This window comes from Dermacentor variabilis, chromosome 6, assembly GCF_050947875.1.
Source record: "Dermacentor variabilis isolate Ectoservices chromosome 6, ASM5094787v1, whole genome shotgun sequence".
Classification (NCBI taxonomy): domain Eukaryota; kingdom Metazoa; phylum Arthropoda; class Arachnida; order Ixodida; family Ixodidae; genus Dermacentor; species Dermacentor variabilis.
The window spans coordinates 82,700,276-82,722,648 of record NC_134573.1 but is presented as its reverse complement, the minus strand read 5'-3'; the positions used below and the strand labels follow the sequence as shown (position 1 = coordinate 82,722,648).

The window sequence follows — 22,373 nt, the reverse complement described above, 5'->3', positions numbered from 1 at the left end:
ATTGACAGATTCAGAAGCGAATTGGCGCATCTCCGAGTTAACCACAGATTGGACGTCTCTTTTCGTTAGGACGCTTACAGTTCGGACGAATGCATGATAGCGAATGAAGTGATCCTAAGATTGTACTAAGATCCTAAGTGTACTAAGAAACTATCCAATCTGAGGACTGTCACTTTTTTTCAGCAGCGAGGGACGTGAATAATTGTGTGTACACGTCGCCACATACTCAGTATTGTTATTATGCGCGTCACTCAAATGGAAAGCACCATTTCTTGTCGACATATTCCATGAGAAACTGCGTCACGTATGAAAAATAATGGCTCTAAATGTTATTCGCTTTCAGCGATGTGGGAGAACCCAGCGACAGCTGATCGGCGTGGTCAGGGCAAAGTGAAAGCGAACACTTGTATGAGCATAGGGCGAGTTACAGCCTGTCTAAGCATTGCTTTAATTAGCATGATGTAAACGCACATCGGGATACTGAAAGGTGAATCCGTGAACGTCTCGTAAAGCTATATTTAATAAGAATGATACCCCTATCAACGCACTTGTTTGTCAAGAGTCTTCCAGACAGAAATGAGATAATACTGTCGTGAGAATAATGCCGCTTATACGACACGTTTACGCCAGATTACTAATGAAATACCATCCCAGACAGCATAACATCTGATATCCTCACTATGTCAATTTCAGGACATTGTAATGTCTTCTAAGGGTGCAAGCATTGTCCTAGTCAAGTCTAGCTGCTTATGCTCTTAGCATCCGCGGGAGGTCCTGCAATGAACATTCCTCGGATTTTTCAGGACACTTTGAGTTTGAATATGATACTTCGAAGGGCTGACTGGTAGTAGATTTTATAGTGTTGTTCAAAAGAACTTGCTTTCAAGCGTTTTACATCTTGCTTTCAAGCGTTTTACATTTACAACAGTGAACATGTTCTAGGGAGCTTTAGTGATATTCTTGAAACATCAGCTAAGAAACACGCAGGAGCAGGAATGCACCATTATAAGATTCCGTGAAACAAAATTCGAGTGAAGAAAATATTTTTGCTTGCCCACTATGGTCATTAGTTTGATTGGTAATTTCTTTGGAGTTAAAAGACAAGAGCTAGCTAGTGTATTGCAGTATAGGACAAACGCAGATGTGGTCCTTGAACATATTTGATTGCGTGAGCTACCGCTGCGAAAAATTTAGAGGTGGTTAGTCTTCAAGAAATCATAAGTACTGGACAAGTACTACATCGTGCTTATATGCATTGTGGGACAAAATACATTCTGGAACCCATGGCAGGCCCAAGCCATGCAAGGAAGCTTACCCGAAAGAGTGCCTACTTTCTTTTCTTGTTATAACGAGCTTGCACCACAGCGATATTACTTCTGGCAGTCCGCGGACAACTTCGCTGCAAGCCTTCAAGTGAAGGCGGTGAATGTGTACGTCCGGCTGCGCATTTTCGCATTTCATGCCGCTATCACGCTGCGGAGTCCGTACTGAAACAGTTCAAAAGGCGCGAACAAGCAAGAGGATGACACAAGGGCCGGGTGACAAACGAAAGGTTTATTTCGCCCTCGAGAAGATATTATGGGGGTGAAACTGATAACAAAGGAACATGTATGGAATAAAATCCTTGCTGTCGTTGATGGCACGACGCATAGTGGCACCACACATGGAGGATCAAGTGATCCTGCTGCGCATGAACTAAAAACTAAAAAGTCGATGTTTCTGCCGAAAGTATCGATTGTGATAGCAAATTAATGGACAGCTATAAGGAGTAAGGATAGTAGCTTTATCGGCCGCATGAAGTTGGAAACATTCGCTTAATAAATTTATAAGCATGGTGCCACGCGCGCACAAGCAAACACGAACATATCCTACTCGATAACTGAGCACACTGCACTGGAGTGAAAAAGCGCAGCAGCAGCGTCGAGTGAAGTGACCTTCGTGCTACCTTTCGCTTCAACGCGAACTAAGGGGCGAGAACAAATCGCAAGCGAAGCTATTAGCCCTCGGTGCACCTAGACACTGTACTCGCCGCATATCGCATTCAAGATTGGGCCCGGGCGGCCGTGCCATGCGCAGCCGCCGTGAAAGTAGAAGCCCCCTCTCCCTCCCCTCCCCCCGGCGCCTTGCGCGCGACGGAAGACGGCGTGCTTCCTCGCCGCTTTCCTCCCTTTCGAGCGCAAGTTTGAGCCACCGTCCTCGGCTCACCTTCGCGCACTTTCCCTTGCACGTATACACATACGGCTCGTGGTGTCGGTGTTATCGTTCTTAGATTTTATGCGGAACGCCGACCACGACGGGAAAAATATGCCTGCAGGTTCCATATAATTTCTGTCGCAATTAGGATGCATATACCACAAAGCGATGACGTAAAGCGAGTGTTCGGCAACGAGAGAAGGGATTCTGCCGAGTGCAAAACGAGGCATTCTGTTGCTAGTCATGACATTCGTCGTACAACCACAGTACTGTGTGTTTTGCATCCAGACAGCCCAACTTAGTTGAACGTCAAATCATTGTTAGCGTGCTTTGACTCGATGCATGGCAGCTTGAAAAATCACATACAGCATTTTCAAGCTCCCCTCAAAACAATATGTATTCTTGCTGCCGAAACCCACGGAGCTGGCTGTTTTTTAACGCGCACAAACGACGAACACTCATCTGCAAAAGGGGAATGGCATCCAGTCACGCTGACACTTTCCTGAAGTAATCTACATGAAAGACATTTAATGACGCTAATGACAATACATGTAGTCCAATGATTGGCACATTGGTCCTTTCATTAGGTTTACCCTCCCATAGCGACAGGTTCTCGTGTACTAAGAAACAATCCAATCTGAGGACTGTCACTTTGTTTCAGCAGCGAGGGACATGAATAATTGCATGTACACATCGCCACATACTCAGTGACCCAAGTTGATCCGATGGTTTATTTGGAACATTTACCTCAGCACAGCAGCCCTGTGCGCTAACCATTCGACCGCCGTCTACTCGCTGACCCAGGTAGGAGAGAAGATTGTTCGACAGAAACAAGAACACATCAACACATACATACATACATACATACATACATACATACATACATACATACATACATACATACATACATACATACATACGCACATACATACATACGCACATACATACATACATACACACATACATACATACGCACATACATACATACATACACACATACATACATACACACATACATACATACGCACATACATACATACATACATACATACATACATACATACATACATACATACATACATACATACATACATACATACATACGTTCCTGCATACATGCATAAATACATGCATCCATGCATACATACGTTCCTGCATACATGCATAAATACATACATGCATGCATACATACGTTCCTGCATACATGCATACATGCGCACATGCATACATACATACATGCGCACATGCATACATGCATACATGCGCACATGCATACATACATACATGCGCCCATGCATACATGCATACATACGCACATGCTTACATACATACATACGCACGTGCATAACACACATATACATACATACATACATACATACATACATACATACATACATACATACATACATACATACATACATACATACATACATACATACATACATACATACTGACACCTGTACTTATCTCTATCGGGCGACCACGTTTCGCCGCCGAACAAATGTTATCGCACAGCGCGGGACGCGCCTGCATGTATCCGAAGTTTCTGGAAAGTTATCGATGCTTCTATCCGCTGTCTGTTGTCGCCGAGCCTTGTATTATCTGATTTCATCGCGTGACGCGAATGGTGTAGAACTTTGTGGCAGGCACGCGGGTCCGAACGATTAGACTGAACATTCGACGACTGCTGTATAAAAGCCGACGCGCTTGACCCGCAGATCAGATATTCGACGATCGCCGACTGTGTTCGCCGCTATCGTTGCGCTTTAAGTGTAGCCTGTTTTGTGGGCACAGGTTCGCCCAATAAAAGCTAGTTTTGTCTTTCACAGTACTGCTACTGTGTTCTTTAACGTCACTACCACGTGACAATACATACATACATACACACACACATACATACATACATACGATTTGCATGTCTGCCACTGCTTGCCTTTAGAGCACGAGAGGTATAGACCGTTTTATTTGGTTCAAGACCTGAGAGCCGCCGCCTGGCTATTGTTAGCACACACCTTGTGGCCTTTCATTGGTTCGGTCCTTTCTAGCTTTATTTTCAGTAATACCAGTTTTCAATGGAGAATCCACTTTCTCATGTCTACTTGAAACTTAAGTCTTTGGGCAGGCATCCACAAGGTCTTAATTTACCGCTAGATAGATCTTGAAACTTGATAATAAATCACTAGATTGAAGGCCTCGGTATACCTCACGTCTCCACAGCGAAGCGCTGAACCCTCCTAGTTGGCGTTGTTTGGCAGTGCTGTACATAAATCAATTGCCAGATCTAGATTAGGAAAGTGTTTCTAACAGTATCTCTTGTTTTATTATTGTTATATTGGAGTTTGTTATTCATGTGACAGCACCATGATTATTATCATGCATTATGCAGTCTCCATCTTGCGACAGATCGCACTAAACATGAATGTACCAATAACTGACTGTCTTTATGGTTCAGAACCGTGCAAACAAGATTGTTCGTTGGCAAGAGAGTTCGTGACACCTAAGCTCGAAAAGGTGCTCGCGACATTCTCTGGCGCAGAATGACTTCTCATATCAACCAACTAATCAACGACAAATTTACAAATTCAAACCGTCATGACGCCATCCCATCCACAGAACTCACCCTCAAGAAAGAAAGCATTAAAGAGGGAGATCAAGAAACCTGGAACCACCCATCACAAAGGCTGGCGGCGATACGCAGAAGGCAGTCGGATGCGGTCGCTAAAGGGTTGTTGAGCGGGTTCGGTACTTAACATGTGCTTGTTAGGCGGGTTCTGCAGACAATGCCATACTGTCTTTACGTGGGTTACGGAAGATAAGATGCGACATAGTGTAGAAGGCAATGGCAACGCCTTGTGGGTCACAAAGAAGGCGGTTGTCCCTGAGAGGATCTGTGCGTCGAATCCGAACAAAAGGGATCAAGAAAGTCGCTTCACGGGTTCGATCGGAGATCGTTGTTCGGCTACCGGTGCGCGCGGTTGGCCTACTCCGCGCCGACGTCGTCAGCCACGGGGCGCGGCCACGTTTTTGGTGACGTCAAAATGACGACACGCCCCTGTCAATCATCTTGCCACCGAGCACTTCGTCTGCTGGGCGCCGAACACGACGGGAGTTGGGAAGTTTGGAGTTATCATCGCTCGTTACGAAACCGGCTTCCATGGCGCGTCTGGTGGATTGGATTGGATAAAAATGGCAGCTTAGGCAGTTGTATAGCATGTCCGGATCCAATCCATAGTTTAATTCGAGAAAAATGGCGCTTGCGTTGGGAACGTAGGTTGTTGCGCTGGCGTTGCTCAAGAAGGAGGAATGAGAGCGGGTGGCGGTGCAAAGCGCGTTTGAAGAAATGACCGAAAGTGAATTCCGGCGTCGCTTTCGTTTCTCGGAGCAAATGTTGCGTTGGTTGTACAGCGAAATCGGCCCCATCATTGGTGGCAGCGAGCCACTGGAATGTTGTTGCTGCCTCTTAAAAAGTGCGCCACTGTTCCCGTCGCTTTTTTTCTTCTTGTCACAGATCCTATAGGAACGACGCAGAGAAACAAATAGTTATGAATTGCAGTAGTCACACGTACTACTGTTTTAATATGTGTTTGAGCTTGCGAAGAAAAAAAATACATGCTTAGGTAAAGATTTCATTCTTTGGAAGGCGAGAAACATTTCGTTTTGTAGTATACTGTCTGCAAGCAGACGACAACCGAGGGAAGTAAACTTCAGGGGAGTTCACCGCTTGCCGATAGGCTGCTCTCTCCGCCCCGTTCTTAGAAATTTTGCATACTGCCACTTTGTGACGTTGCAGCAACCGAACAGAACGCGCATCGAACAAAGATCTCCGATCGCACCCCAGGTTTCTACGGCTTTACATGGCAAAATGACGATCAGATTACGAGACACGACGTAGTGGGTGCTGTGCGTTGAAAGCGATCTTAAAAACTATCTGAAAAGCGATCAGCGATGTGGAAAAGAGTCCGACGATTGCTGATAGCTTCGTGTGCGCTATGTTATCGCTGCTTAGTTCGCGTCGAAGCGAAAGGTAACACGACAGTCAATTCGCTTGCTGCAACTTCTGCGCTTCCTCACTACAGTGTTTCGACAGTGAGTTTCCGTGGTCATCGAGTGAGATGCGTTCGTTTGCTCGTGCGCACGGGTTACCATGCTTCTTAATTTAGTCGGCAAGTGAATGCTTATAAATTTATGCGGCCGATGAAACTGCTATCTTTGATTTGTATAACAGCAGAATAGATTACTATTGCAATCGCTGCATTGCCTTTCGGGACCAACTGCGACATTTTTTTAGGCATTTCAAACAAACGCGCGAACAGCGCAATCCAAATGTCTGGCGCATGCGCAAACTCCAAACACCGGAACGCCGTCGATTGAAATAGCAATCCCGTGTTTCTCCCGTGACCACCTTCCCTTTATCACCTCCGCGCGTCGCGATGTGAACAGAGAGCTAGACGTGACATCACTGCGGGTAAAATTTGTCGATTCATCGGTCTTCAGGGAAGGAGAGCGCCAATACCAGGGTGCCAAAACCACAAAGCCAACGTGGCTGGAGCCGACTGTGTGTTGATGGCTCGCCCATTGGTGCGCCAGTGAACCTTTTATGAAGCTTCTATTCAGCTAGCTCCACACGGAGGGGCATTACGAGCACTCCATGGAGCAGCCTTTCTCCTGGTGTGCTGATGCAGCCCGTAGCTTTCGCTCAGCTGCGTAAAGTTGACGAACGTATGTGGAGAGGGGGGAGGGGGCGCGAACTGGAAGCGCACCGAAGGAGAGCGAGAAACAGCGGTTGCCGCGCACTCGCTTATCAAACGTCTGTATATTTGCTATTGCTGCACCATTTCAAAAATTCTTGTGGCTTCGTTTATGGTAGGCTAGTAGATATCAGTCACTATATAACTAAATGGGTAATGGTGTCTGGAATTCTAACGAAGCGGTTCAGAAAGTTGCTTCGGGTTTCAGCGTAGAAAAACTTAAATGCTTGGGTTTTGCATGCGAATACCACGATTAGATTATGAGGAACGCCGTTAAGGGTGTGGCTTCGGGTTATGATAACCACGACATGTTCTTTAACATGTCGCCACCCCAAACCGCCACGCCGAGGCCAGCGTCGCAACGCCATAGTCATTAGGGTACCAAGGCTGGTGCTTCGTGCTTGAATTGAGCGTTCTGTAAACAAATTTTTTGTTCAGGTTGTTTTCTGTGGGTGTCGTAAATGTGCACTATTTACTTTTTCAGAGTTCCAGGCTTCCAGCGCCCGTTGGTCGGTCGTTCTTGTCGTCGCCGGACGGCTACTTCCACCCGCTAGCCTAACCGAAGAGCGACGCCGCCCGAAGCCTACAGTCGGGTACCGAAGACTCCATGGCCCAATGGAGATGACGAGCCTGCTGAGTATGGTACGTTTGTCGTGAGCGCGTAGAACTAACTGACTGGTGGGTAGATTTCCTCGACGATGTGGCATCATTAGTGAGCACTGCTGTCACAGCCTATTGCATAAAAGGGGTGCCATGCAAGGAGGCTCGAGTTTGTCGTGGTTCGGTATCACTGTGATCTCTGGCGACGCCCTCATATATGAATGAGCTGTTGGTATCCAGACATGAAATACCCTCAGCGGGCCTCCAATTTCATTGGCTCATTCACTCTTGGGTTATCATAACTTGGACGTTAACTTATGTGTGGGTAAAAAGAAGTCACGTGGTCAAACCGTTGGCGCCTTCTGTCCTTTCTTTATTGTTCTACCCAGCGCATTATGTGTGCAAGTTATATTAGAAAAGTGCAGCAGATGCAAGGTGTTGGAATCTATATACAGCGAAGCTTTGTTTGAATGCACAAAATGTCGAGACATGAGTTTGTGTTTATTGAATGGCCGCATAAAGACATTGCGGAGAGGCTAATGCAATGCCGCCTCCGTTTCCACGGATGTGCGAAGGCAAGCTTTCGGGTCTTCCATTTTCTATCCCCCGCATGGCCGCCGCATCCACCGCCGCATCGGATGGATTGATAGATGCTACGAGCGTCCCCTTTCAAACGTGGCCGAGGGTTGCGCCACGAAGGTCCTGCTCTGATTTCGCCTAACGTACAAGTACACGTACACGCTCACACGCACACACGTACAAACACGCACGCACACATACACTTCGTCGCTTTGGGCCGTCTGGCAAGCCGGTGATGCCGCCCGAGTCGAAGGACTTCGAGCCGTCACCCGAAGCGCCACCACTGTCATCATCATCGAAGGAGGATGGTATGGGACAGGGGTTGATCCCGTTCTCCCCCGTTTTCGCCCCGAAGGAAAACTGAGGGACCAGTTTTCATTGATGTTTATTCTCTCTCTCGTCGGTGCCAGGGACCCCTGGAAAAACACGTCCGTCCGCCACAAAATAGTAGCCACCGTGGGTTGGATGCATGGAGGTGATGAGCGTCCACTTTGGAACGGGGGGGTAGATTGCGTCACAAAGTTTTTATCTTATTACCTAATCTCCTAGCTATGTTAAAAAAAAGGAAAAAAAGATCGTCATGAATTCCCATAACGAAAGTTTCTGAGCTACTATTGTGAACTTACTTTTCTTCCACCAATCATCCAATCGCCTCATACTAATTTCCATTGCGGACATGCATGTTTACTTCTTCTCCTGCTCTCGCTGAAGCCAAGGGCTTCAAAGAGGCCAGAGGTGCCTAAATCGACTACGCATGACAGATATATTCACAGTCCAACAAACATGCTCCATCGTTTCTTTAGGTTTACCGCAGCAAGCACATGCTTCTTTGGCGTCCTGATCTCGCTTGTATTGAGCTTCCATTCGGAGCTCATTACTTCGCGTGTGGAGGTGAGTGCCAGCCGGTGGGGGTGCAGAGTACTCAGTAGCGATTCTGCGCGCGTCCTCCGCTGTGATTGGCTGGCACATTCGGCTAGGGAACTGCCACGCAGCACCCACGGTCAAGAAAACCTGGCAACGTTCCCAAGGAATAGCTTTGCTTTTAGCGCTTCTGAGGTAGTTCTAATGCTCACATGTGGTAATTTCTAAGCAGGAAGATGCTTAGAAGATGCGGAAGATGTGCACAGGATGTGCTTCAAAATTGTTTATCACCGCGAGGGAATGGTGGATATAGACAGATAGCAAAGAAGACACACGGTTGCGACGCACACAGGGTGAAGATAGGGATAAAAATGAATGGTGCTGCCGTGTCACACTACCCAGTCGTCTGTGTTTGTAACGAAGCGGGCCTGCCGAGGGGGCGCTCGTGTTGAGATACGCGGTTTTATGTCGACACTTTGTTGTTTGCTGCTTTTGTTGTTTGCTGCTTTCCTGTTTTTCGTGCTAATCTTTGTTCTCTGACTGCCCGTCGAAAAAACTCGAGACGAGTGAGAAACTGGGGCCATCCTGAATAGTATCCGAGGGCCCGGAAAGCGAGAATTCCAACAAGTGGGGATGGTGAACATAGAGGGTGATCATTTTTTAATTTATGTGGAATTTCTTTTGAGAAATCGCCCGTTGCAATTAACATAATTCTAGTCCTGGAGCTATAGTACTGAAAGAGGCGGACATCACTTGAACTAATAATGGAGACACATATTCAACTAATTAAAAAGTGCATTACCTTTTGAATTACTCAACGACACTTTGAGAATTTCAATATTTCCAGAATTGCAATTTCCAGAATGGCGCCTGTTTGGAGATATGCGCCATCAAACTTGCGCAATATGAACTGTTGTTCGACCTACAAAACGCTATTTAATCCACTGAAGCACGAACGTAACTGGGACACTCATGTATTCCGTTCCACGTATTGGGATATAACTTCTCCAAACTGGTGGCAATCTTGAAATTAATTTCAAGTTGATACGTCTCGCAAGCTCCCCGTCTACGATCCGTATATTGCAATATTTAAAGAAAATTATGCGGTTTTATGTGCCAGAACCACGTCCTGATTATGATGCATGCCGTAGTGGGGGACTAGGAAATTTGGACCACTTGGGGTTCTTTAACGTGCACCGTGGGTTCTATCCGTGGTGCACCGTGGGTTTAACGTGCACCGTGGTGCAACGTGGGGTTCTAAGTACACGTGTGTTTTCGCATTTTGGCCCCATTGAAATGCGTCCGCGTGGCCGGGATTCGATCTCGTGACCTCGTGCTTAGCAGCCCAACACCACAGCGACTAAGCTTACCACGGCTGGTCATATTCCAATACGAGCCGTAAAGTAAATAAGTGAATTCTTACGATTAGTTGAATATCTGTTTTGATTTCTAGTGCTAGTAGTGTCTGCCTCTTCGAATCTGCCACAGCCGCTTCTGAAAAAAAAAAACATCCAAAATACTTCGAAAATTATTACCTTGTATAATTAATGAAGGCCGGCGACCAATCGCAAAGGGATCTGACGAAGCATAAGCTGTGTGGAATTCCTACAAGGATACCAAAATTCGACTTCATTCCAGCTTGAGTTAATGGGGTAAAAAGTAAAATTTAACGTCGAGCGTAGAAAGCAATTAACCACAAACATTGCGGCTTATATTCATAACACCGAAATTTATCTTTTCAAAAGCTATACTCACAAACTGAACAGCATTTTATTAAAAAATCTGCGGAAATGAAGCGAATATTCTTGTTTAGGCTAGGGAAGAACTGGCCTCGAAGGTTGGGTGCACAGCGAGCCTTAAGGTCCACACTAGCGGCAAAATCGCGCGTAACGTGCCGCAGGCTAGGAGAGCACATCGGTAGTGGGATGCTCACATCTGTGGGTGTCTCTGCCACAGCGGCAAGCAAATGGTTCGCTATCGGCTGCATTCACTGCAGCAGATAGCAGCGATGTAGGAATAGGTCCATTTCCTTGCAGCGTTTTCCCACGCGAACGAATCGGCCGCTGCTCATTGGACTCCCCGACTGGCGGCAAGCAGCCTGGCGCGAAAGATATCTGTAAAGCCCATTCGCTTCTCGGCAGGAACAATCTGCCGCTTGCCTCTTTCGCCACACGCTTTTATGCGTAGCATATTAACGTAGGTTTCGGGCCTTCGCGCGACGCCCGGCGGTGGCCACCATTGACCCTGAAGTGGGGTCACGTGACATGACGTCACGTGATGACGTCACACAGGCTGCAGGTGGGGCCTCATATCGCGCCGTCGGTCGCCTCCCGGCGGTCGCCACCATTGACCTTCAAGTGACCTTCAAGTAGGTCACTTGACATGTCATCACGTGATGACGTCACACCGGCTGCAGATGGGGCCTCATATCGCGCCGTCGGGCGTTGCCCGGCGGAGGCCTCCACGCTTCGGTTCGCGCCGTCGCGCGCGACGTGGCGGCGGCGCCACGATCGCTGCATCACGTGATATGTGACCTCACGCCAGGGATGAAGCGGCGCGCGCCCGCTGGCGCGTCAGTCTCTGTGCCCGCAACCGCGCCAGCGTCTTTGCGCCGGGCGTGTATGCGGTCAAGATGCCTCCAAACGCTAAGAATACGCTAAGGTTAAGCCCAGTGGATGCGAAGCATCCACTGGGCTTAACCTTGATAAGCCTCCAATTTTTTACCACCTGTATGACTCGTGAGTTGTGGCCGCTGGTGTGAACGTATCTTTAAGTGCAGAGGGAAAGTTGAGCTGGTTGGTTATGTTATGGAAAGTTAGGCGTGAAAGCTTCGATTTTGAAGTTTGCCATGCAGAGAAACACACAAGGCAAAGGAGACGGGACAACATAAACGCTCTGTTTTCCGTCTCCCTCTTCTTGTGTGCCTGGACGCCTTCCTTTCCTCTAACAAACTTATGCGGCGGCAGCGTGTAGTTGTACCTACGGGCGTAGTAGTGCTGTACATTTTTTTTTACAGTTGTTGCATTCAATAAGGAGTCGTCGCGTTAGCAGTAAATATTGTGACCTTGGCCGTTTTTTGCTTTCTGGCGTTTCACTCCTTGGTTCAAAGGTCGTTGAGACGATCGGGCAATACCGGAGCGAGCAGCGCAAAACTTCAACGCAGAAAATCAGCGCAGAACGGCGCACCAGGCTGACGCCAATGCCAGGTCATGAAAAGTTTGCAGTGAGTTTGCCATTGTCATGCTTGGAGCCGTACGTCTAGTAGACTTGGTAGTGTCGCAGTCTAGTGACATGTTGGTGACGAAGCAGCTATTCGGTCTTTGTTTTGTTCCCCGATTCTCTGGGCACGTGCTCCGTCGATAGGAGAAACGGACGAGATTCAGTGCGAAAAGCGGTCGCGTCTCTTCCTTGTCGCTGCGTGCAACACTCTTGGGGCCCTATTTATTCCAATCTCCTGACGTCAAATTTGCGTAACCGCCGACGTAAGCATCGGGCGGTGACCCGCAGCGTTGGCTCAACAGCCCAATCAAACGCCCTCTCAGTTTATAGGTCACTTTGCTTTCAAACCGAACAACACTGACTGGATTGAGAAGTTTTTCGTTTGTAATTGGCTGCCAGGAGGCAAAGAGCACGCCCAAGTGGAGAGGGTTTCGAAGGAGCCGTGCCAGCGGCCTGAAGATACATAACCGGATGAAGAGGGTGGTGCCGGCGTCTACGATTGGTCCGCTTTCCCTTAGCTTGCGGTGCCTGGTTTAGAATCGCGGCGCCGTGCAACAGAAGGTTAAGAAGGCCACTAAAACGGATCCTCAGCAAAGAGTTGGCAGAGCGAGGTCGTAAGCGTGCCGAAAGTGCTCGAAAACGTTTTAGCAAAAGGTTTTATTATGCGCAAATAAACCCAAGTTTCTCACAGGTGCGAGTAGCCAGTGCCTGAGCGATCGGCGGCAGCCATCTTTTATCTCTTTCGCAACGGGGCAGTATGCGGCTATTCAGAAAAAAGAATTGTTCTGTTCGGCATATTAATGCATCTTTAACGCGTACATGTCACTTTGACGCGGTGAGTGTTGGTGGTTTTGTGACGTCGCGTGGCAGGCAGGTCAAGTGGGCACAGCCTGAAAACTTTTGAACAATAGCCGTGGGCTAATGGCGAAAAGGTGTCAAACGAGAAATAACTATTTTTCTTTTGTTTGGTCCAATCATCCATAATGAGTATGTAGAGGTCATATCTGATGGAGAGCTATCGCGGTTTTCGTGATGTCGCGTGACAGACAGGCGAAGTGGCAGGGGCGCAGAAAGCATCGATTAATCGCGGACTGATTGCAGAATTGGAATAGCAAAGCTTGGAATAGCTTTACGTTATAGCGCCCTTGTTCTTTATTATCACGACGATCAGTGGAACGCGTTGCTTTAGGTAAATGCTGCGCCGTCTAACCAGGCCCGCGATAAACCACTGCGCATGCGCAGGTATAATACGGGGTTCGCAGCTTCGTGTCCTGCTCACGTGTTCTTGATCGTCACTCCCATGTCAGAATTTACGAATCTAGCCAGTCAAACATTGCAAGCCTCTGGTTTGCTTCAGTGCTCGTCGGTTATATGCGCGATTTGTCAGGACATGAGTTTGCCACTCACACAAAAGGGCTTGGCAGCCACTAACGTTTGTTCAGTGATCTGGTTTGAAGCACCTTACAAAGGCAGCCCAGGTTTGAGGGCTGGTTATAATTAGTCGATAGTTGTAAAATGGCGCCGAAGTGCAAAAGAAAATGCTACTTCACATTATTTTCGCGTGGAAAGGGCCCATTGATGAAAGGAATGCTGTAGCGGACGTCACATGACCGCGTAAGAAGCACTGCGATTTTGGATTGAGAATCCTTTGAAATCTGTGTAGCCTGAAGGAAAAAAAAATGATCACGTGGCCTGTTGCATTCAGTGTTCAGTGTTGACATTGTACGACGGGCAATGTTCAAGCAAACTCGTGTATCGTGAACATGCGGCCTTACTGTGCGTCTAGTAGAATTGGAAGTGTCGCAGTCTAGTGACAACCCCCAGGAAAATAATTACTCTACTTATCCCTTAATATATAGTGAATATCTGTCACTTTGTTAGTCAAGGAGTTTTGAGAGCACCAAATAGGTTTCGTGCCTTTTCTCATCCCTATCGAAGCATGTGCACCAAGGTCGTCATGAAAGCCGGGCAATACGGGAGCGATCAGCAAAGTCTCTGGAAGCCGCAGGGATGTATCATGGCAGGAGACGAGAACCAGCTTTTCAGGTAAGTGGCAGTGAGCTCGACGCTGCCATTTTTGGAAATGGCTGTCATAGTGCTTCCTTATGGAGAATGCTTGGTGGTCTTCCAGAGAAAAAGTTGTTAGAACCTCTGGCAAACTGGCACAGGTCCATCGAGAGAAACAGCAGCTCCGTCCGAACTTATAAGTGGCCCCGCACTAGAGTCCGGCTTCGGTGGGCACAAGTGGTGCTACAGCCAGCATGGCTGACATTCGTTCATTTCACTTCATACAGGTCTGTAATGCCACTCGCCTCTGCTGTAAACGTTCTAGCAATCGATGTCTTCTTCTACTCCCGTGCCCCCAAGTGTTGTGCGATTTGAGTGACGAATGCTTTTTCGTAATATTCCAATTGCTTTGCTGTGGCGACATTGAAGCCAATCCTGTCCTTGACGACAACTCTCAAAAAGAAATCTTAGAGCTTTTAAAAGACTTCAAACATCTGTTGACCGCCATCAGCGAAGTCAAGGAGGCACAGAAATCGCTAGTAGATAAGTTCTCCTTGATGGCTGAAAGGTTGCTAAAAGTCGAAGCCAGAACATGGTACCATTGACCGTATTGAAAATGCTGTTCATGTCGCGCAGAAATCTATTTGCGATATAACGTGACAGAAAACATCAACTTCAGCCTATGTGAGCTTGTAGGTCTCGCCGCAACAACCTTTTCTTCAGTCTAACTCATAATAACGAATCATGGAGCAAAAGTGACGAAAAGATTATCGGCCTTATAACACAACACACTGATAGCAATTTAACCTCAGAAGCAAGTGAACGAGCACACGCAGCTTAGGTGGACTCTATCAGGAAAATAAGTGCAGACCGCTCATTGTCAGGCTTTACTTTAAAACTCGGGTCCTGTAAGCTATCTGTAACCGAAGATTTCTCGTTTGCCACTCGTCAGGCTCGCATATTTTGATTCATTTTGCTAAAGCATAAAAAAAAAATAGTCGAATCGTATTAGGAGCCTGCTATCCCCCCTCCCCCTCCCAACGCCGCGTCACGTTTCGTTGATGACTTACATGATGTCGTAAATGCTATTCGGAGCCGATATCCTTCCTCACCAATCATTCTTCTTGGATACTTTATTTTCCGAACATCACGTGGTCGGATGGACTTGCACTACTTTAACCAGTTCTCGTCACACTGTCAGAATTTCTTAGACATGTGTGCATACTTTATCATGCAGATGGTAACGAAGCCTACCAGAGTTGTAGCAGGAACGTCTAGTACATTAGACCTTATTTTGCTTACACACCCACATCTCGTCTCAACACTCACGTACTTGCCTGGTTTTAGCGACCATCCGCTGCTTCGTTTCGATATCAACATTTCTTTTTACCGACACACGTAACAAAAGAAATTTATCCGCGACTACAAGAAAGCAAATTTTGATATTATTAATCAGGAACTGCGCACACATTTTGATGCCTACTGAGACGCATTCAGTGCGATAAAGCGTCAGCTTTGTTTAGCGAAGAGCTAAAGCGTCTTTCCACTAAAAAAAACGCGCTTGTTTCGTTGAGCAAAGTTACGAAGAACAGGAGATCACTGGGAAGCATATCGCAACGTTGAAGCCGACTACTGTGCAGCACTTTGTCACGCCAAATATTATTACTCTACTAACACTCTCCCAGCCCTCTTATTAGGTAATCCTAAAGTATTTTGGAGAAGCGTAAATGTGACGGAAATCAGTGTTATTTCTCCTAATGATTCTCAAGATGAGCCTATACCACCCGAACGATGCGCCTCAGTGTTTAACAGTGTTCTTTCGGACAATTTTTTTTCCTATCGAGTTGATAGTGTTAAATATATGTCACAACCTGATTATCCTTTGATGTTCCCTATCATGTAGGAGCACTCAGGAATAGCACACTTAAGATTCGCTAAAGCTTTCTTCGTCTTGGGGAACTGACAGTACCAAATCCAATTTCTAAAACAGACCAAACATTACTCATCTTTGTTTTTGGCTAAACTCTTTCAGCAGTCGCTTGATCATGGTACCTTCCCTTCTGATCGGAAGATTGGGAAGATTGAATTCCAGAATCGATTGCGCCTTTCTAGACTGCCCGAAGGCTTTTGATAAAGTTACTCATGTGCTGCATATGCAGGAACTTTCCTCTTTAAACCTTGACCATAATAAACTTACCTGGCTTGAATGCTTCCTAATCAAACGCAGGCAGTATGTTTCTGTCAACGGTCATGATTCAACCTTGACGTAGCATCAGGGCTTCCGCAAGGCCCAGTTTGTCCATTAATTGTCATATACATTGACTTTCCCGATTGTGTGTCATCTTCAGTTCACCTATACGCCGATGACTGTGTGATGTATCGCGAGATTCGTGATAATGACCAGAAAATTCTACTGACTGATCTAAATAACATCGCCGCTTTGTTTAAAAACGTGCTCATGGAACTAAATCACAAGAAATGCAGGCTGATGACTGTTACAAGACGCGACGTGTGTGTGCCTGCATATGTGCTTAACCACGTCCAGCCAGAACAAGTTTCATCCTACCGTTATTTCGGTGTAACTATGTCATCTGACTTATCCTGTAAATGTCATATCGACTCCATAATCAATAACGCAAATCGTATGTTAGTTTGATCTAAGTTGGAATACGCTGCTGCTATTTGGCACCCATCAAATGCTACTTTTGTTAATTCGCTTGAAATGGTTCAGAATAATTCCACTCATTTCATTCAAACTACAATCGTACTTTAGCATAACTTTTATGAAAAGCAACTTGTGTCTAGCATCTTTATCACTGGGCAGAAAGGCTTTTCGCTCATGCCTATTTGTATTTCATTATCGTGTCCTTAGAAGTGAGCTCGTTCTAGCACCTAATCTGTAATCTCGAGTTGATCACCGTCATAAAGTAACAGGCACATTTTCTCACACAAACAGGTTTTTATATCGATTTATTCCACACACAACGAATGACTGCAACCACCTTCCTGATGATATCGGGTCAATCGAAGACAGCGCACTCTTCTGCCGAGCCTTGTTTGTTCAAACGGAACATTAAGGAATTGTCCACGGCACATTTCGCTTGCATTACTTCATCTTGTAGTAATCATTGTTACTGTTTTTGCATGTACCCCAATCCCATCTATAATGACTTGGCGCTTGAGGGTATGTGAAATAAATAAATAAATAAATAAATAAATAAATAAATAAATAAATAAATAAATAAATAAATAAATAAATAAATAAATAAATAAATAAATAAATAGATTTGTAATGGATGCACTGAACAGTTTCGAGGGTAAGGTCTCTCCGTAACCGAGGAGGCAGGTGACGCAGAGCAGGAACAGCTGGTTGCCCGAACGGCTCACACTCGTGCCAAGCACTGGCGATCCGGCTGGCCCACTGGTTGCACAGCAGGCATGGAATAGACGATCTGGCTGGCCTTGTTCTTGTGCTCTTCTTCAGTACAGAATAAATAAACTCCATGTGCAGCTTAACACGTTGGCTTAAAGAAGCAATGCGAGTCGGTCGTAGCACAAGTTGTTCCACAATGTCTTCGACAGTCTTTAAATATGAGAAAGGTAATTAAACGAAACATGCGCAATAACTTTTCCTACACTGCGACATGCCTGACTATGGGTGTAGGTAGCCATCAGGCAGGTAAACATAAGATTAGCTGGCCTTTGTAAACCTGCACTTCCATAGTTTCTCTAGCCGTAAAGATGCGGAAATTCTACTCAGCATGAAGCACGCTGCAGTACTTAATTTTTATTCGTAGGCTTCGAAAAGATACGCAAACGAAGAGCAATTTTGACTGCCTTCGTGAAGTGCCAAGTGAGTCCTACACTGAAATTTCGCCTTAGCTAAGTTTACGCGAATGAAAATTTTTATTAAGCGAATTGGTTTAAAGCGGAAAGAAGTTTCTTTATGGTGGGGGCCAGTGAGCGTGATACATGAAGTTGCTTCACAGCATTTTGCACATGGCGCATAATTCTGTCAGTTGTTGCGCGTGATGACAAGAAATGTACCCGAGACATAAGCGAAGCTTTGGGTAAATTGAACATTACATTTTATTATGACTACATATTACAGTTCAATAAACTGAGTTTTGCTGCTAATGATGACTGTGCTGATGTCAGCATGCATGGCTTACTGCGACGTTCGCTATGCCTCGTTGCGTTAGTATTGGCGAAAGTTTTTCTCGTAATGGCTGCAACCAATAAATTATTGATTTTGGGGTTTAAGTTCATATTACAAGAAACCCAGTGTCTCCGGAACACAAATGATGCTATTAATGATTTGCACTGTTCATGAGGCCTTACTAACAAACACACTAAGCCACCTTGACTTTCTTGCAATGGAGTCTGCCGTGCGTCGACATATTAGTTACCCACATGCCCGCGTAGTTCGTGTTTCTTAATTATTACATATGTTCTTTCTGCTCTGTTTTGCTCTTCAGGAACAGCCGTGGAAAGATCGGTAAGACCGAAGCGAGCAGCGGCGTCGCGTCTTAGGTGACACTGGGTCACCGAAAACAAGCGACGCGACCGGGAGCAGGAGGAGGCGCCTGCTGGGAGCCGTAAGTTGTGCGGGGTTGCCTTTGAAATTAACGACACCTTGCTGCCGATGCTGGCTTCCCCGGACGTCACAGGTTGCAACGACGTATATGTAGCAGGTGGCCACGGTGGTCTTATTGGTCTGCCAGATTGGAATGAAAAGTAGCGCGTGCTATAGGGACATGGACGTTAATTCCTTGTCACCGAGTCGCGCCACACTTAATTCTAGTTGAATACGCTATGTGAGGCTGCAAATCTGTATACCATTGGTACCTCGACAGCACCTGACATGAAAACAGTGGACATGCAGATAAGGTACATTGTAGCCTGGAAAATTTTGTTGCCTAAGTAAAGCTCTTGCTTAGGCTATAGTTGGTTCATGCTTGCAGTAGTAAAGGCAAGGCGCAGAAGACCAGGACTCAGGAAGAACACAAACGACAGGACCAGGGTTGACAGCGTGTCTAATGTACATACGTGACGTAGCAGGACTTGCACGCGCAATGCTGCAGGCGCAGCGGAATTTGTCGCTTTATGCGTTTCTACTGAGCTCCCGTCGCGTTCTCTAACTAGCTTATGCAAGTAAGGCTATCAGCCACGTGCAGTGCTTTCATTCCAAAGGCCCCTGTGATGGCCCCTGTGGCCATCATAACGCACAGGGGCTGGTCTTTGTCTTGAACGGTACCTTTGTCAATATTCCGTACCCACGCACTGCTGGCCAATTTTCAGGCATCAACCGGGCACTAACAGTTACGGTACGGTCGGCACGTCTTTCTCAACTACTATTTCAAACCTCTCCCCTCCCCTTCTCTCTCGTGCAGCACATATATAGATTTTCGTAAAATTGGTCTCCCTAGTTTGCAGCAGCATAGATGTTCATATAGGCAATGTTGAATGTTGAACAGGAAAAGTTGCGGTGCACTCCTTAACTATGGCGACAGCGGCCGCATTTTACTGTAGGAATTTCATCTATTTGTATAGATGTTCATATAGGGAATGCTGAATGTTGAATCGTTCGTTATTCCAACAACTCTGGTCACTTTCTTCCTTCCAACGCACATATTCGCTATATCTGCAGAATAACCACAATGCCGAGTTATGCCGCCGTGACAGCATTTAATGCCGCTATAGCTGGCCCACAATCCTACAGCTGAAGGGCTTCAAATGATGTAAGAGAATAGCCAGCACATAAAAATATAGCTGGTGAACTCTATTGTACCAACCCCCAAATCTGGTATTCCTAATCTGGGATTGATTTCTGCGGCACTAACATACCACAGCCATTTTTACTGGGGGTAGTGCAGGAGCAACGATGAGCAAATGTAGGGGACTCAAGACCAGAAAAATGAGTTTTGAAGTGGATTTGGGCAATGTCTCAGTACTATCAAACGTGGCAGGAAATTGCACGCGAAAGGTGAGATTTCATTTCGAATCGAGTGAGCGCTGTCATAATTGTTCCACAGCAGCAAGTTTTAATGAGCACGAGCAGTGGAAGCTGTCTGCTGCATCAACTTTACCGAGCACGAAGAGTGCGTTTCGACGCTTGCGCTTTCCTGACAAGTTACTTGCTTGAGTATACAGTGAGTTACAATTTGTCGAAGCATTGCTATAATGAGCATCGGAATCCGGGAACACCTTACAAAAATATATTTAATCAGAATAATACGCATATCTACTCCTTTGTTTGTCGAGGCCCTGCCAGAAAGAAATGGCGAAACACTATCGCGAGAAGAAAGCCTCCTTTTGCGACTCTTTTATGCCACATTCCTGCTAAAATACGATCCCAGACAGCATAAAAACATCTGAGGATGTCCTGAGTATGTCGCTTTGAGGACACTGTAATGCCTTCTAGCAGTCCAACAATTGCACTAGTCAAGTCTAGCTGCTTAAGTTCTTAGAATCGACAGGATGTCGTGAAAAAAAACTTTCCCCGGCTTTTTCAATAAATTTTGAGTATGGTACTTTGAAGGGCTCGCTGGGTAGTACATTTTATAATATTGCTTAAAAACTTGCTTTCAAGCATTTTGCATTCACAGTTATTAACATGTTCTAAGCACTCAGCTAGGAAACGCATGGGAGCAGCAAAGACACGATTATATAAGCCAGTGCAACAAAATTAGGTTCAAGAGAATATTTTTATATGCGCACTATAGGGCATCAATTTGGTAAGGTTAAAGGCAGGAACTAGTCAGTGAAAGTGCATTATACGACAAACACAGAGGCTTTCCCTGAACACTGATTGCTTGAGCTACTACTAGGAAAATTATATAGGAGGCCAGAGTCTTTACGAAGTCATGAGGGTATGTAACAGGCATTACGAGGGACTTTCCGAAAGTAAGTTCCGTCATTTTTTTTGGAAATGGAAGATGGTGCACCCTGTGAAACAATCGCCATGAGAGTCCACGCCTGTGACTGGTCCCATGGAAAGAGCGTAGCGGAGGAGGAATGACGCATGCACAGAGCGCCAAAGAAGAGAGTAGCAGCATACCGACGTGCCTCAGGTTATTCGAGTACAAATGACGATGGCAGACTGTCGTCTTCTGATAACTTGGCCGCCAATGGGAAGTGCTTCTGTTGTCCGATATGAACGGGCACGTGGGACTAGTGTGCCCGTCATCCATGAACGCCTACGGATTGGCTATGGGGAAGAGGTTATGCGTCAGGCCTTCCAAAGCAGGGCACCGAGAAACAACGGTTTCTTCAAACTGATCGCACGCTACGACAACTGTCTGAATATCGGTGTCCACTATGTGGAAACATAGTGGCAGGTGTGTAGTTCATGATGCCATGGGGTATTTATTTTGCAATAAAGTTTCCATGTGAAAATAAATGATGAAACTCTTATTTTCGGAACGTCCCTCTTACACCGCGTTCAAATGCGCCGTTGGACGAAGTAGATTCTGGCCCCCGTGCCATGTCCATGTTATGCAAGGTAGCTTACCCAGAAGGTCGCCAAATTTCTGGTCCTTGCAATTTCAGGCTCGCATCACAGTGATATTACTTTTGGCCGTACGCGCACAGCTTCCGCGCTGCCAGCCTTCAAGTGAAGGTGGTGAATGTATACTTGCACCACCCTGCTACGCATGCTAACATTTTATGCCACTATCGGGTTGCGCAGTCCATACTGAAAACAGTGCAAATGACGCAACTAGCAAGATGATGACACAAGTTTCGACTCGCAACTTCAAGGTTTAATTTGCACTCTGCGAAATACAGTGCTAGCGAAACTGAGAACCAAGGAACACATATATGGAATGGAAGCCTTGCTGTCGTCCATACCGACCAAGTGGAATGACAAAACAGACGCACCATGGTCGGGAACATTAGCGCAAGACATTCAATGTCAGGTGTTGGTGCTGCTGGTGAAATAAATAGTAAAAAGACGCACATACCAGAAAGAGATTACGTAGAGTGTGTGCTCTGGAAATCGAAAAGTGGTTCTGCCGAGTAGAAAACAAGCTGGTCATTTGCTAGGGGGGGGGGGGGCATTTCTCGTGACATCGCTGTATCGTGCCTTCTGCACCCAAACAGCCCAAGTTAATTGAACGCCAAAGTATTGTGAACGTGTTTTGGCGCAATGGATGATACGTTGAA

The 22,373-nt window shown here is 46.2% G+C and overlaps 1 protein-coding gene across 3 annotated transcripts in view; it reads left to right on the top strand.

The window, feature by feature from the left end:
* LOC142584898 (uncharacterized) overlaps nucleotides 1-22,373 on the top strand; it is a 116,723-nt gene that overhangs the window by 26,933 nt on the left and 67,417 nt on the right. For 2 of the 3 annotated variants that reach the window (XM_075695229.1, XM_075695230.1), the window contains exons 6-8: nucleotides 7,426-7,583; nucleotides 14,139-14,246; nucleotides 18,686-18,805. The gene's annotated coding sequence lies outside the window, so the exon portion shown is untranslated. Of the gene's footprint in view, nucleotides 1-7,425; nucleotides 7,584-12,090; nucleotides 12,215-14,138; nucleotides 14,247-18,685; nucleotides 18,806-22,373 lie in introns of those variants that run through there. The other variant, XR_012828975.1, reaches the window with a different exon arrangement.